The following is a 6,000-nucleotide window of genomic DNA, read 5'->3' as shown; positions in this document are numbered from 1 at the left end:
GGGGGAGTTGCAGTGACGCGCCCGTGAGCTCCGCCGGCAGCCAGCTGCGCCTGAGTGACCGAGCCCCAGGCCGAGAGGCCGGGGGCACCCCACCTCCGAAGTGGCCCGAGCGAGCCCCAGGCTCCAGGCCCCGATAAACGGCCGCCAAGGAGTGAGCCGGTGTGTACCTGGACGCCCATCCCCGGACATAAAGAACCACCAACGCACCAATGTCTGAGGGGGTCCGCCACTGGTAGGGGAAGTGGTGGTGGGGGGAGATAGGCCTCCAAACCTTGGAGGGCCTGAGATGTCCCCAGAGAGGTGGTGCCTGACACCCAACCTGACATATAGACACAGACATACAGGCACACACAGATACAAACATCCATTCCCACCCTCATGCTCTCATATGCACTTACTCCACACTCAACCAACGTGGAGACAGACATAAAGAGACGTTGTACACACGATCACACTCCCCAAGCGTACTCTACAAACCGGGTCTAGGTGCCCCCGCCCCTGGAGGGGGGAACTGCACCCAGACCCAGGTGGTGTTTCCCTTTTCCCTGCGGTGGGGGGAGGCAGACCGCCCCGACTCCGCAGCAGCAGGAAGGCTCCACACTCCAGACCGCAGTCGGACGGCCAACTCCTCCTCCTAGTCCTAGCCCCCCTGCTCCAGCAGGTCGCAGAGAACGGGGGTGAGAGAAGACTCCGAACCTCCCTCCACCCGCTCATTGTAATGTTGATGCATGTGTGTTCTAAGGTGCATTTAAAACCCAGGAGGGCATGGAGCTACCTGCCAGAGAGCAGCAGGTAAGCGCATGGTCCCTCCTGCTAGCCCTCAATGTCTACGTGTATTTAAAATTGAGAGGTGGGCAACGATGCCAGGGGTGGGGTGTACACCCTGATGGTACTTTGGACTCCGTGTAGCATGCCCACCCCCAAGATCCTATATGTATGTGTAATGAGAGTGTGAGTAATGTGAATGTCTAAGTTGTGAGATAAAATTGAGGCAGAGGCAGCCAGAAGGGGACAGAGGGGGGGGGGGGGGGGGGGGGGGGTAGCCTCCTCTGCACCCTGGTGACATACCCCTACTCCAAGGCCCTGCATGTGTGGGTGGTTGTGGTGGAGCGGGAAGAGGGAGGCAGCTGGAGATGGGGAGGGAAGGAAGGGAGGGGCAGGTGACCCCTCCCTGGGGCCAGCTCCCCCGCTGACCCCAGTAGGCACCCCCATACTCCGCGACCCGCCAGGGAAAGGGGGCCCAGGCCCATCCAGACCGGGCCCAGTGCAGCAGCGCCGCCCGGCCCCACAGAGCCCGGGACAGTCCACCCAACCCCACCACAGAGAAAACTGCACCCACCCCACCATCCACTCATCTTCCAGACTACATAAGACAATAAACACCCAGGCTGAGATCTTCCTCCACCTCTCCTGTATCTCCCCCTCCTGCAGAGGCAGCTCCTGAGGAGAGGAAAGCTCCTGCAAGATGTGACAATCTCCCCCACCAGTTGAAGAGCCCCCCAGGTGGCTCGACGCACCGGCGGCACCATGCTCCAGGGCTGGGCCCCCATCCACCCACCCGCCCACAACCCCGGCAACACACCAACCAGGACCCAAGCCCCCGAGGCCCGGTCCGGGTCCCAGCCCAGAGACGGAGCGCCCCCAGAACCTCACGCCCATCCCGGACCCACCCAGGGGCAGCCAGGCTACCAGGTCAGTAACCCACGTCTGTCAGCACAGACCCTCCCCTAGCCCCGCTGCACGCAGCCGCGAGGAAACAGTCACCGGAGAGCCAACAGAGCCCCTAACCGGACATGACCGCTACCCCGGGTTGAGCCCCCCCAAGGAAGATGCCTCCGGGGAACCCCCCGACGCCCTAAGCCTGTCCCTACCCCCACACCAATCACAACAGTGAAGGCGGGATTTTCTCGACATGCTAAATGTCCCAATTCAAATCATTTTTTATGTTAAATAGACAAAAATATTTTGTATTTCATCTGATCTCAGAACCGTCCAAGTAAGCATGAAATAGTTGCGAGGGAAAAGAACAAGATGAATTCCATCGGTCCCACTACAGAACCCTCTGGAACTCCAAAACTACACATAAAGAAAGCAAATGTGTTTTTCCCCAGTATAATTTTTGAATGCACTTTCAGCTAAAACAAACTAAAATGGCTCAAAGAGGATTCCTTTTTTTTACTGTGCTGCAATTGATTACTGGATTATTTGTGCCATTAATTAGTGTCAACTAATTTTTATTCAATCTCCACATAGGATATGCCTGTAAAGATGGAATATGGGGGAGAGCAGAAGTGCGTTGCAGTTCCACAAAGTGATGAATGAAGGACAAGCATATTGTATTGAAGAAATAAGTGATGAAAATGCTGTTATTTGCATTTACCATGTCAGACCTTTTGATAAACAAAATTCTAATGAAAGTGAGAACATGTATAATGTTACATCTTCCAGAAAATGTTTTGAAATTGTGGTGCACAGTTCAGAATAAATGTTTTTCAAAAACCATTGCATCTTTTTAGTAAATGTTTATTTCCAAAAGAAATTTCTAGAAGTTCAGAACAGTAAAATTTAGAATGAATTAGAAGATAACTCTTACGTAGTTAAACTAAAATACTCTTTGAGAGTTAATCTCTTAACACCAAGTGTTAAATTATCAACTCCAGACAGATTTGGTGTTTAACACTAAATCAGAGTTAATGTACCAACTCTCCAAAAAGAGTTAAATTAACACTCTCTGGTGTGGACCCATATAGACACTTTAATGGTGTTGAAATCAAATCTGACAGTGTTAATTAGGACATGCTGGATTTGCTGTGTAGAATTGTTGTCATTTCCATAACCTGCCTACTTCCAGATCCAAATGAGCTTTTGTGGTTTATGAAGATGTGAAGATTCCTCTTTCTTTTGTTGCTTTTTATTGTTCCACTTACACACATTTCCACTCCCACCGCCGACAGGGATGAGGTGAATCATCTGGCTGACTGGTGGGACACCAACAACCTGCATCTCAACACAGAGAAGATCAAGGAGTGACAGGAGGAATGCTTACCCACATCCACCCATCTATATCAAAGGTACAGCTGTGGATCGTGTGAGCAGCTTCAAGTTCCTGGGTGTCCACATCTCCAAGAATCTCACCTGGATGACCAACTGCTCCAAGCTGGACAAAAAGGTCCACCAGCGCCTCTTCTTTTCTGAGGACTCTGAGAAAGAACCACCTGTCCTCAGACATCCTCGTGAACTTCTACCAGTGATCTTTCGAGAGCATCCTGACTAGGGATGGGTATCCTTTAAGTTTTATCCGATATCGATGCCAAACCGGTACTTTTGAAACAGTGCCGGTGCTTATATTATATTTTTACATGCTGTAGTGCCATTTCTGGGAGCATTTCAAGTTGATATACATCAATACAACCATTATAGCCCATATTTTAATAATACGTATGCATTAAGTGCATAGTAACTACATAAATTGCAAAAAAGTGTAATAAACTACAAAAAATTTGAAAATCATTTTTGTTTTTTTAACATATATTTCTAGTTAGAGAAATTTAAGAGGCTTATCCCTCAAAACTGTAAATACAAAAAAGTTGCACAAAATACTTTCCCACCACAGGAAATTTTGATTGATTGATTGATTGAATCTTTATTTTGAACATGTTGAAAAAGTATAAAAAAAATAGAATTAAAAGAGACAAATGAACAAAGCAAACAAAAGGAAAACGAGCAACCACAACTCCAAATAACGTCCATGTTCAAAAAGGAGCAGGAAGAAGCATAAGCTTATTTAATCCCACCCCTTTTCCACTATCTAGTATCAATAGACTACAGAAATACCTCCTTGCAATTACATTATATGTTATGTGTAATTTTTTTTTTTTTTTTTTTTTTTTAAATATATACACATATATGTTTCTATCTATCCATACAGACGTATATACACACATACGCACATATACACATTTTCAATAACCCCATTAACACCTCAAGGATACACAGCCTACAATTATATATATCTATATATATATATATATATATATATATATATATATATATACCCATACCAACAAACCCGTGCATGCGCACACACATGAAAATATTAGACAAGAACACCCTATCAAATCTCTACCTTTTCCCTGTACCCTGTAAAAACCGTATCCTTAAACCGCTTTTTAAACTGCGCCATGCTTGGACATTGCTTCATATCTTTACTTAGTCTGTTCCACAGCTTCACTCCACACACATCCATCCATCCATTCGCTTCCGCTTATCCTTTTCAGGGTCGCGGGGGGCGCTGGAGCCTATCCCAGCTGTCATAGGGCGAAAGGCGGGGTACACCCTGGACAGGTCGCCAGTCTGTCGCAGGGCTAACACATAGGGACAGACAACCATTCATTCTCACATTCACTCGCACATTCACACCTAGTGGCAATTTGGATTATCCAATTAACCTATCTCCACAAGCTGCATGTCTTTGGACGGTGGGAGGAAGCCGGAGTACCCGGAGAGAACCCACGCAAACACGGGGAGAACATGCAAACTCCACACAGAAAGACCCCGGCCTGATGGTGGAATTGAACTCAGGACCTTCTTGCTGTGCGGCAACAGTGCTAACCACCGTGCCACCGTGCTGCCCACTCCACACACAGAGATGCAAAAACTTTTTAATGTTGTACGGATACGAGGATGTTTTAAATTTAATTCCCCCCTCAAATTGTATCCCCGTTCCCTTTTAGAAAACATTTTTGTCAGGAAGCAGGTTATTTATTGCTTTATATATAATTTGTGCTGTGAGAAAATGAACCAGATCTGTGAATTTTAGAATTTTTGATTTTAAGAATAGTGGATTTGTATGATCTCTGTAACCAGTTTTATGGATTATCCTTATGGCCCTTTTTTGTAATATAAAGATTGATGATAGCGAACATTTGTAAGTATTGCCCCAAACCTCTGCACAGTAATTCAAATACGGTGTAATCAGGGAACAATAGAGAATGTGGAGTGATTTGTGGTCCAGAATGTGTTTTACTTTACTCAAGATTGAGACACTTCTTGAAATTTTGTTATGTATATGATTTATATGAGACTTCCAGTTTAATTTATCATCTATAATCACACCAAGAAACTTATGTTCAAGTACTCTTTCAATTTCCACACCATCTACATGAATCTGCACTTGTGCATTTCTAAGGGAATTCCCAAATAAGATAATTTTAGTTTTACTTAGATTTAGCGATAGTTTGTTCCTGTTAAACCATTTTTTAATTTTGCACATTTCTGAAGTAATTGTATCCAGCAGCTCCTTTAGATTCCCCCAGAACAAAAAATATTTGTGTCATCTGCAAATCATATTAATTTTAATATATCAGATGCCTTACAAATATCATTTATATAAATAATAAATAATTGTGTCTTCATAGTTTTATTTTTGAAATACACCAATTTTTATTTACTGTAGGAAAAACGAAAAACAATATTATAATGCAAATTTGCAAAAAAAAAACAGCATTTGCATCAAAATAAACTATTTCCAGCAGTGCAATATGAGTCCTAAGCATCCCAGAAACGACACAGAAAGTCATAAAGTCAAACATAACTTTTAAAAACACAAGTATAGGCTCATAAGGCCCTGATGGTAAAAGACTACATTTCCGCAAAATGATGTCACTTCCGGTTTCGGGCAGGTCATGGCGGACATGCAATAGTTCACGCTGATGGACGTAGGAAGTTTTACAAACAGTTGATGGATCGGTAAAGCGTGTTTCTGGAATATTATGTTTTTGTTGCTGCAAGTGCTTTTTATGCAGTTTTTGCAAAGCTACATGTGGAAGGAAACTGTGACCGAGGACAAGCTGATGGCATAAGATGTAAGTACAACTCCTCCGGTTTCATATGCAAAAAAATTTATTCCGCTAGCTTACGTGGTTGCAGTGCTACCAGGATTTTAAAAAAGTTAGGCAAAACGGAGCGTGCCCGCTCCGACCGGCTTTAAAGGGTTAAACA

The sequence above is a fragment of the Maylandia zebra genome, linkage group LG3, assembly GCF_041146795.1.
Source record: "Maylandia zebra isolate NMK-2024a linkage group LG3, Mzebra_GT3a, whole genome shotgun sequence".
Lineage (NCBI taxonomy): Eukaryota > Metazoa > Chordata > Actinopteri > Cichliformes > Cichlidae > Maylandia > Maylandia zebra.
The sequence above is the reverse complement of the archived record's forward strand: the minus strand, read 5'-3'. Positions refer to the sequence as shown.